This window comes from Schistocerca piceifrons, chromosome 5, assembly GCF_021461385.2.
Source record: "Schistocerca piceifrons isolate TAMUIC-IGC-003096 chromosome 5, iqSchPice1.1, whole genome shotgun sequence".
NCBI classification, from domain to species: Eukaryota; Metazoa; Arthropoda; class Insecta; order Orthoptera; family Acrididae; genus Schistocerca; species Schistocerca piceifrons.
In genome coordinates, this window is record NC_060142.1 from 356,193,729 (window position 1) to 356,205,490 (window position 11,762).

The window sequence follows — 11,762 nt, forward strand, 5'->3', positions numbered from 1 at the left end:
TTAACTGCAAATATTACATGCAGGTATTTTCTTTTACACTAGCTTGGACGACACAGATTGTTAATATTGATAACGTAACAATAATGTGTAAGTACGATCTTATAGTATGGGCTGGATAAAGTGTAAGGCAGGTGTAGACATTATAACAAAGCAAAGAAGACGAGAGGCATAAATGTCAATAACCAACAAAATTTTACTTTTTTTCTTTCTGTAACTGGCATGAAAACGGCTAATCTCTATGTTTTCGGGTGTGCTGATAACGAAAATGGCGCAAGATTAGCACTCGTTTTGAAGTTATAACTTTACGTTATTGTCTATATAAGCTTATGCGTGTGTTTTACTTTGGTGTTATCCCTCGGAGGAAGGTAATTGAGTACGCAACCGCTTTCTCTGGCGTTTGTAATTTCCTGCTGCTGATTCCTGATTAGTGTCCAGCAGTAGTCGGCTAACACTTTCCCTGGTGTCTCATTTCCATGTCTGAAATCTGCTGGTAGAAGAGTTCTCCGTGCTCATCGGTTATAACACCACAGTTGTCAGGAAAGAAGTCCAAGTGGAAATCTAGGAAATGTAACTTCAAGGATACGTTGCACCTCTGACCACTGTAACAGAGGAGAAGATTTGCCACGAGATCCTTATAGTTTTCTGCCCTCTTATTGCTCGTTGACATTTGAACAAAGGCGACCCAAGCTAACTTCTTATCACCTGTCATGATGGTGTTGAAGTGCCCATCTTTTGTACAGTTTCGTATCTGGCGACCTACGAAACTCACCTCTTTTACTTTCACCTGACTAAGACATGGAAATTTCTCGCACAAATAGAGAAATGATCCCTAGTTTTGTCCGTGGCCTTAACGAAGTTTTTCATTAGGCCCAATTTCATATGAAGAGCAGGGAGAATTAAGTTTTTGGATTCAACAAGTGCGTCGTGCATAACATTGTGAGATCTTGGTTTACATGTTTGACACATACGCCAATCTTTATTTTTATAATGAAGGGCTTTGGCGCGGCTATCCCAGAGGCACAGGAAGCAGCAGAATTTGGTGTAGGCGTGTTGTGTCCCAATTAATATACTTATGACTTTCAGATTCCGGGAGATATTCCATTTAAACTTGTCAAGTTCAATTGCAATAACAATTTTCCATATTACCATATGTTTCTTTCATGTAAGGTGCACACTCAATACGAATCGGTGGTAACACGTTACCATTATGCAGTAGCACACACTTGAGACTTACTTTGGAGGAGTCGATGAACAACACCCACTGATCATTTTGTAGTCAATGCTTATAGTCTCTGTACATCACTTCAAAATACCAAGTTCTTTTCACTTTCAAAAAATGGAAGGGACGGTATGTAGCGGTTACGGAACACGGTCACATTTACCGTCTTATCAAGAAAATTCCACTGTTGTAGTCTTCACGCCAACAGTTCAGCTTCACCTTTCGGCAATTCCAGGTCTATTATTATGTCATTAAGTTTAGACAGTGTTATTTTGTGAATCTATGTGCACTTATCGTTACACATAAAATCAGGATCTTTCCAAGAACTGGGTTTTGAAGTTAGGATATGTCAAGAAGACTTTTTCTTCTTGCAAATACCACGTGTTAATAGAGTAGTTATACAAGAGTAACAGTCATTCACATGATTTGATGGTTCTCGCCAGATCACAGGTATAGCAAAACCCATGGAAGATCTTTTACGAATCAGCCACGAATGAAGACTCGAGACACAAGATACGCAACACACATGAGGAGCCCAGGGTTTTTCCTGGTCCCCTATTTCACTGCCAAAGTACAAAACGTACGCTTTCCTAGTGTGTGGCGTTATCGGCCTCGTTTGCAATTTCGATGTTGCCTGCCCGCAAATGTAGCAGAAATTGTCAGTATTGTTTAGGCATTTGCGAAGCATATTGAATCACAAGAATTACAATGACCACTCGCGCTAACTACACTTCAGTAAGACGTTCCTCCAGCACGCGAGCAGAACACAGCCTGCAACAGAGTGAAACTACTCTTAAATGATACATGCTCCGCTCCCCTCTTCCTCTTGTTCTTACCTTTGTTGCTACGAGGCCGGGCTAAAAATAACGACAAAATATACACAAATATTCTTGCCTGAAACTTCATTTGTCTGCCTACCATCAGCGGGGTATCGAAAGCTATATGGGAAGGGGATGACAATGTATGCTAATAAACTATAAGTATAGTTAAATGCACCCCCTTTAACCTGGAAATGACAGATAATTCGAGGTTTTAATCGTCGTTTTCGTTATCAATGTGGTCGATATAGTTAACAAACATTATTTCATCGCATAGACATTTTCACTGTTGGCAAGCGTTATGTATAAATCACAGTAAAAAAATTAGTGATCATAAGGTAGAGCAGGGCTACATAGATCAAATAAATTCTAGAAAGCTAAGTCGGGCCATTACAGTGGGAGGAACAAGAAGTAGAAATTGATAAGACCATTGATTGTAAGGGAAGTAAATTAAGGTATAAACGACACCTATATTACAGTACAAGTCTGTGACATGGGGGGTCGATGTTATCATTGGAGCTGAGACCAGGGTGTTTCTGGCTGGTTGACTGGGTCATGTAAAACTTGAAATAGTGGGGATGTGCTCAGTTCTACCTGATAATGTAGAACCAGATAGAAGTTTTGAGGCAGATGTTTACTGATAAGTTATAATCTTCACCTTTTAATTGGTATATGCGACAGTCCCTCAAAAAATATTCAGCAAAAGTGGGGTCTGATGTTTTTTAATCTCCAGCCACATTCAGACTCTGTTAGTTTAGCAGCTACAGCCCTTCCTGTTTGGCAATGTACAGTTTGCTACAGTCAACGCAAGTGACTATTGGGGAGCAAAATAAATGATGATGGTCGAAGTAGAGAAGATATAAAATGTAGACTAGCAATTGCAAGGAAAGCGTTTCTGAAGAAGAGAAATTTGTTAACATCGAGTATAGATTTAAGTGGCAGGAAGTCATTTCTGAAAGTATTTGTATGGAGTGTAGCCATGTATGGAAGTGAAACATGGACGATAAATAGTTTGGACAAGAAGAGAATAGAAGCTTTCGAAATGTGGTGCTACAGAAGAATGCTAAAGATTAGATGGGTAGAGCACATAACTAATGAGGAAGTATTGAATAGGATTGGGGAGAAGAGAAGTTTGTGGCACAACTTGACCAGAAGAAGGGATCGGTTGGTAAGACATGTTCTGAGGCATCAAGGGATCACCAATTTAGTATTGGAGGGCAGCGAGGAGGGTAAAAATCGTAGAGGGAGACCAAGAGATGAATACACTAAGCAGATTCAGAAGGATGTAGGTTGCAGTAGGTACTGGGAGATGAAGAAGCTTGCACAGGATAGAGTAGCATGGAGAGCTGCATCAAACCAGTCTCAGAACTGAAGACCACAACAACAACAACGCAAGTGAGTTTGTAAAATGCACTATTGCTTGTTAATACTATTTCATCCTCGTTGTTGAACAGTATGTGAACTGCGGAATCTCCCACATAAAACGACGATTCTTAGTTGCAAGATTTTAGAGTTTTCAGATAATTTTTTGGATGGCTTTCCTATTTATGGGAAAGTACACCAACTGTTTACATCTGTTGCTTTTGCTGCAGAGGGAGTATAAAGGTGGGAAAAGATCTTTCTTCTTTGTTTCGTGTGTAGGATGCTGTCAACTAAGTCAGAACTATGGCCATGAAACTAACAGTGTCTGGTTGTGTGAGAAAATCTTGTTTTGACGTTGGGATGGATATGATGCACCACTGAATGGAGGGCGGCATGCTAATGTTACTGAATGTTGTGAAATCACTGTGACTGCTGGCGCGAAGAAGAACTCGAACACATTTTGTATGACTGTCTCCGAAAACAGCGTAAAATTACTGAAGTACTGCGAGCTGTAATGTTATCGTGAAACGAACAATCAATGAACATGAAAGGTTTGAGAGCGACAAACGATACGACACTTGTACAACTCTTTACAACAAAGATGTAAACAGAGTTTAGGTACATAAATGAGCAAGTGGTGGACTTGTGTCAAAGTAATTATATCAAACTACGATCCTTAATGTAATAGTTACTTTAAATATAGCTATGCCATGTTAAGTCCTTACGTATTATATTATGTTCCTTGAGAGATAACGTCTGTACTAGGTTAAAGTACATGGTGGCTTGCTGTCCGGGGACCAATAAAGTCCGCAATTCCGTATATCGGGAAGAGGCTTGCCAATTCGGTATCGTCTTGTAACCAAGGGAAACCTACCTAAGATAATCCTCAGAACTTGGGAAATAAAATCTAAAATTTTATTTGTTCATAGCAAAATCTTAACCATTTTTGCAGACAAAAATTGAAAAATGTATGTGCGTGAGTAAACAGTACATGTAAACATGTGAATTTTTGTAACGTAACTTGACACAAATAAGTGGCGCGACGCGATATTTGATTTCTATACATGTACACACACACACACACACACACACACACACACACACACACACACACACACACACAAAATATGGAATATTAATTGTCACATAGTTATCTTCGGATCAGGACAACATTCTGAAATGTAAGACTTGGAAAATACAATTAAGTTAATCTGTCACAAAGATGGACTGACCTAGTGTTTCAGTATGATTCACAGTTATAACTTTGTTACAAATTTGCACAGCTTAATGAGTTTTGTTTTATTCATACACGGAAAAACATTTGTCACAAAGTTTGCCAATTTAGAGAGATTTATTTTTCTGGTTTTCTTAAAATCCAGACATCTGTAGACTAATCTTCAATGGAAAAAAAAAAGAAAAGAGAAAGAAAGAATGAAAGTAATCTACATTAAGCAAAGTAATTAAACAGAACTTTTTAACACTTCCGTATGCATCTGTTCAGTCGAATCGTTTGAGAGGAAAACAGGTCGCAACACTTAAACTTAACGCAATATGCTTTAAGCGAGGTGATTGTAATGGACGATCAAAAAGTTTCCGTTCGAAGGCCATACAATCCATTATCCTTGTGCCAATCACGCAGTATCGCCGTGATCATTGAGGCAATCATCCCACGGACGCAGCTGGTTGAAGATACCCGTCTGCTAACGCACTGTGTCCTGCTGCATGAAGAAGTCCGTGACTGCCTGCTTCACGGCCTCGTCCGACCGGAGTGGTCGACCTTTCAGGGCCTTTTCTAAAGGACCGAAACCGTGATAATCGCGTGGGGAGAGATGAAGGCAGTGGGGCGGGCGACCGAGTGTCTCCCACGTAAGTTGTAATGGATGAGGCTGGCCTTCCTGATCGACCGGCGTGTTATGTCGAATATCAAGCAGCATGGAAATTGGCGCACCATTCCACAACGATAGTTTTCTGTGGACATGCAGCCTCATACACAGACTTCATTCTCTGATGGATGTCTACCGCTGTTTGTCCTTCAGCAGCCAAGAAAAGAGTAACAGCACCTTGTTCCTGTGTAGGCGCATTTTACAATAACATCGCCACAGTTCACGTTTCCGCATTTATCGCCTGCTCGTCGGACAGACACGAATGCCACCCTTTAGCTGTATGTCGAAGCTTATACACCGGCATGGGAGTCGCGCTGTGTTGTGCATAGACTGCACTAACGTCCTCAAACGGAAACTTTTTGATTGCCCCCTTACTGTTCAAACTCTTATATACTTATACTTAATTACATTAACCTCCTGCGTCCTTTGTTATCATATTAGATTCAGCAGCTTTATATTTTTTATTTCGTGTGCGTTGATGCTGGCGTATTGGGCCGCTATAGGTTACGCGCTTTCCGTCTGTCACTTGTTTGACATTCTCAACTATCCCAGCATGTGGCAGCCGGGTTCAGTCGTAGGGGATTTTGCACTGCAATGGCATGTGGAACAACAATGGTAAATTAAACAGCTTTATCGATTGCTATTTCTTCCGATGTTTACATGTCTTGTTTTTAAAATATCTTCGAACTAACATGACGCAAAATCCAATGCTGAAAGTGATATTACTATTGCTAATGGATAGTTTTCTGCACGGTATCATTTCGTGCGTGTATCACCCATGGTAGCCCGGGCCTCTATTACAACAATTACATTTGTTAGCCGTATCAGTTTATAGGTGCGCAATGAAATCTTACGCCTAAGTAATACGCCTTTGACGTTAAAATTTTAAAAGCATGCATTTTCTTACGTTGACCTGAACAAACAGGCCTCCTGAAGAACACGAGGACAGCTCAGAAGAAGACGATGAACAGGACGAGCCCAAACGTCCGAAAATACCTCATGCGATGCCACCAGTTCAATCTAGGTCATCAATCGCTTTGCACTTGCCAGAAATAAGCCATTCTCACCAGAATTGCAGATCCAAATATAGGTTCACAGGCTGTAAGCGTTTCACCTTCATTCGTTGTACAGAATGCTAGGTATTTTTGTACATCACAAGTGAACGCAACTTTCTTGAAGTTTCACAGTATTTAATAAAAAACTACATTAGATGAAGTTGAAGCTTAAATTTAGAAACTAAGAACATTATGTCTCTTTTGCTTTTACATCTACATCTACATTTGTATTCCGCAAGTCACCCAACGGTGTGTGGCGGAGGGCACTTTACGTGCCACTGTCATTACCTCCCTTTCCTGTTACAGTCGCGTATGGTTGGCGGGAAGAACGACTCCCGGAAAGCCTCCGTGCGCGCTCGAATCTCTTTAATTTTACATTCGTGATCTCCTCGGGAGGTATAAGTAGGGGGAAGCAATATATTCGCTACCACATCCAGAAACGCACCCTCTCGAAACCTGGACAGCAAGCTACACCGCGATGCAGAGCGCCTCTCTTGCAGAGTCTGCCACTTGAGTTTGCTAAACATATCCGTAACGCTATCACGCTTCCCAAATAACCCTGTGACGAAACGCGCCGCTCTTCTTTGGATCTTCTCTATCTCCTCTGTCAACCCGATCTGGTACGGATCTCACACTGATGAGCAATACTCAAGTATAGGTCGAACGAGTGTTTTGTAGGCTACCTCCTATGTTGATGGACTACATTTTCTAAGGCCTCTCCCAATGAATCTCAACCTGGCACCAGCCTTATCAACAATTATTTTTATATGATCATTCCACATCAAATCGTTCCGCACGCATACGCCCAGACATTTTACAGGAGTAACTGCTACCAGTGTTTGTTCCGCTATCATATAATCATACAATAAAGGATCCTTCTTTCTATGTATTCGCAATACATTACATTTGTGTATGTTAAGGGTCAGTTGCCACTCCCTGCACCAAGTGCCTATCCACTGCAGATCTTCCTGCATTTCGCTGCAATTTTCTAATGCTGCAACTTCTCTGTATACTACAGCATCATCCGCGAAAAGCCGCATGGAACTTTTGACACTATCTACTACTTTTATGTACATTGTGTAACACTTGAGTCATCAGGTAACAAATATGATAGCACCCATAAAATTTTACTAAAAATTAAAATAAAAACAAAAATATTTTGTGTTAATTTATGCATTTAATAGTCCAGAAATAGATTTTTATTAAACTAAGAGACTTTATGTGCCCTCAGGATGCAGGAGGTTAATATATTTTTAGTACATCGCGCCTCTCTTGCTCTTACCCCTTCATTTTGCGATTTTATCTTTTTTCACTCTCTCTCGTCTGCTGCAAGTTCTTGACCAGCGTCAGATTGCCACACGTCTTTGTGGCTGCCATCGTACAGGCTGGCCTCAGTTCTGACCAGAGATAAGCAATAAGTGCGCTCCACATGACAGCGCAGGACATTTCCAGGCGCTTCCCGCTCGCCGAAAACACAGTTGCTGGCGTCCTAACATAAAAGGAAAAGAATGTTGCCCGCCTTTGTGTGCTGCTCACGTTTACAGGACCGCGCAGATAAGCACGAAACGTGCGGACAATCTTCCTTTGAAAGCGGCTCCTCGGATGAGTTATCTCGAATGGCAGCGTCTGCGAATGTGAACGAATCTTAGAATATCTGACCTCATTTTGCAGGTCGCAGATGATTATTCATGTGTGTATTATACAGAGGGTGTCTAACTTCGGGCAACTAAATACCTCGAAAACGACGCGTCGTAAGAGCAAAATTTTCAAGGTGAAAAGTTGATATTAGTAAAAGGGACATCTGTTTGAACAGCGTTTTGGCTCCCGACTGTCTGAAACAGTCAAAATACGGAAGCAGCAACAGAAAGATTCTTTGCGTGAAAAACGTATTGAACCATATCACACGGATCATTGGACAACGCACTGGAAGTTTAAATCAGTCCCCAGCATATTCAATGGTGTTCGTGACAGGTCTCTGTAGAAGTGAATACGTATTTCGCGATACTATAGAGACCCTTATATATTAGCATTTTTTTACTCAAATATACGAGTGTAAGGATCATCATCTTAGAGCATAAACATCACCAGTATTCATCTAACAGATATGAATTACGTGCTTGCGAGTCTGAGGGTAACCGAGACACCTGTGCTCATTCGACTCATCTCTAGGAACGTTACAACATCGTTAAAAAGATACGTATCATGTCATCTTATCATTCAATATGATGGAGCGACAGAACACTCCAAACAACATCTGAAAAAATTATCAGCTATAATCAGAACTAATCTGATTCAAAGCTGGCCAATACATCGAAACTTTAACAATTAGCACAGCAGCTCTCGGGCAGTCAACCGCAGAACAGTATGATCCTGTCTGGATCAGCAGCTGCCATATCACCCTTGTCGCCACAAAGCTAAAACAGCCAATGATAACTATAACAAGAAGTGTTAGGAAAACTCCGGTCCAGTGGCTTCCATTACTCAGTAATATCCCCCCCCCCCCAAACTAGACGACTGGCAGCCATCAAATCACAGTTGGAAAAATGTAATGCCAAACCATCCCTCCCCATTCATTTCTATGCAGATTCCCTCACACAGCGACAACTGAGACAGAAGGCAAGACATCCACCTGTAGCAGTCGCTGACCAAAGCAAAGACTTTCGCATCAGTTATCAGTGGACATCACTTTGACATGACCAGAATGACACGAACTCTCACTCGTGACAGATCCGACTTTGAAGGTGCCACGATTTTCTCTTCCCAGAAGACAGTGGTGGAGCATCAACAGGATGTCTATCAGAAGCCAGAGTCACTGGGGAGTTTCTGAACGTTCCTAATGCAACCGATGTGGAGCTGAAGACCAAATAGTCTCCCGCCTGACCCTGGTTTGCCCCCATGTATCTTTCATGTTACATGACATGCACAACCTTACCACGGAAGCACTGGAATGGCTGACCCACAGCGACCTACATTTGTAATTAGAAAAAAGTATAATGGCCAGAATAGTTATCTGTTCCTTTAGTTTAAGTTTTGGAACGGTATTGTAATTTTTAATTGATTAGTCGCCTGGTATAATGCAGCATCTTGCATCCGATACGAAAAAGTGAAGCTACTTCCATCCCACATCAAAGGATCTGACGTCTCCACTTTATCAACGAATACCCAAACAAACGACATAAATTGAAAAAAAAGGGAATGCACTATGTGTTGTGTTGGCAGAAGAGCCAACACCGTGTTACTAGAGGAGGCCGAAATGCACGCGTTTTAGCTCACGCAGGCTGGCGTGAGGAGGGAAGAACTATACTGACGTGAGGTTTGGAACATGACAAGGAATTAGAATTCAGAAAGCGGACGTAATTAGTTTGATACTTAACTTTAATCCATTAATGATGAACGTCGCTCTTGACGGTACATGATTCACAATATTATCTGTTCAGAATAGTAACTGAATATGGCGCCTTGCTAGGTCGTAGCAAATGACGTAGCTGAAGGCTATGCTAAACTGTCGTCTCTGCAAATGAGAGCGTATGTAGACAGTGAACCATCGCTAGCAAAGTCGGCTGTACAACTGGGGCGAGTGCTAGGGAGTCTCTCTAGACTAGACCTGCCGTGTGGCGGCGCTCAGTCTGCTATCACTGATAGTGGCGACACGCGGGTCCGACGTATGATAACGGAACGCGGCCGATTTGTAGGCTACCACCTAGCAAGTGTGGTGTCTGGCGGTGACACCACACTATGTCCACAGCTGCCAATGTCTGTACGGTTCAGCGGTTCAAGGGGAGCAGGGGCTGCAAGACTATATTTCATTAGACTGAAAATAAGTTATTCTAACAATAACAAAAAAATTTCCTTTCTGTCCGAAGGTGTGCATTTTAAAATCAATATCCACTGCTGGAAAACATTCAATGCTCAAATAATCCAAGCCATGAATTGTAACAAATTTGGCCCTCCTTGGCACTATGTCCACAAAGCTGCTGCAGAAGCCTGTCCCATACTTCGACCGGGTCCCTTCCGAGGTCATCCGTTGTGTGAGGAGGGCACCTGCGAAGACGCAATGCGAGATTCAACGGGTCTCCAGCATGCTCAATCGAGTTCATGTCGGCAGATACCTCGGACCACTCCCACAGGTTGATTCCTGCCTCCGGGAGGAAGGTATTGACAAGGTGGGCGTTGTGCGCTTGTCCATTATCATCATGAACGAATTCCAGACTACCAAAATGTTGAATGAAGCTCTGGATTATATGCTGAAAAATCCTGTCCTGATTTTCCCATCTTTCAAATTATCCTCGATAACTAAGAGGTGCCTTCGAACTCTGTGTTATAAATTGGCCCAAAACACGACTGACTCACATACGAGCTGTATGCTTGAGATCTGCTTTGGTACCTGATCGCCTCCAGACACTTTGACAATCATCAGCCACTCATCTGCGAAGAGAACACAAAGCCATTGATCCAGAGGTTCTATTGCCTATGTTCCCTTCCTCAGCTTCATCGAACACCGTACTGCTGGGCAAATGTGTACCTGGTCGTAATGGGCATCTAGAGACTAAATCGATCGGGTGAAGATGGCTGTGCGCTATCTGCATCGACATAGCATTCTCAATTCCTGTCAGACTCTATACTGAATTTACGGCTGGATTAGACCTTCCTTTAAGTACAAACTACCGTAGATCTCTCAGACAGAATACCGCTACCAGAAGCTGGAAGGAAGCACAGGTCACACCCGTCTACAAGAAGGGAAGCAGAAGTGACCCACGAAACTACCGTCCAATATCCTTCACTTCGATTTGTTGTAGATTCTTACAATATATTCTGAGCTCACATGTAACGAGGTATCTTGAACAGATGAGTCCTCCATGCCAATCAGCACGAGTTCCGAAACATAGATGAAGTGAAACCCAAGTCGCACTATTCTCACATTAAATATTGAAAGCCTTGAGCCATTGCACTCAGGTAGACGCAGTATTTCTCGATTTCCGAAAACTATTAACCTCGTTATCACATCAACACCTATTATCAAAAGTGCATGGGGTATCATGGGAAATTTGTGACTGGATTGAAGATTGTTTTGTAGGGAAGACGCAGCAAGTTATCTTAGGTGGAGAGTCATCAGCACATGTAGAAGAAGAGTTTTCGGATGTGCCCCTGAAAAGTGTGTCGGGACCTTTGCTGTTCATATTGTACATCAAGGGGGAACGACAGGGTGACGGGCGGAAAAACTCGAATTTTTTAATTACGGAACTAGAATGTATGTACATCGAAGAATTATTCTCCAAAACATTATACGCTAACTCCAAAAAGTAAGGATGCTGTGAGAGATTGAACCCGAACGTGCACGGCACGCCTCGGCGTTAGAGAACCGCTTCGACGTTCACGCTCCTTTTGTTGCGTCCGTGAGATTCTTAGGGTTTTGAGTAAACCTGAT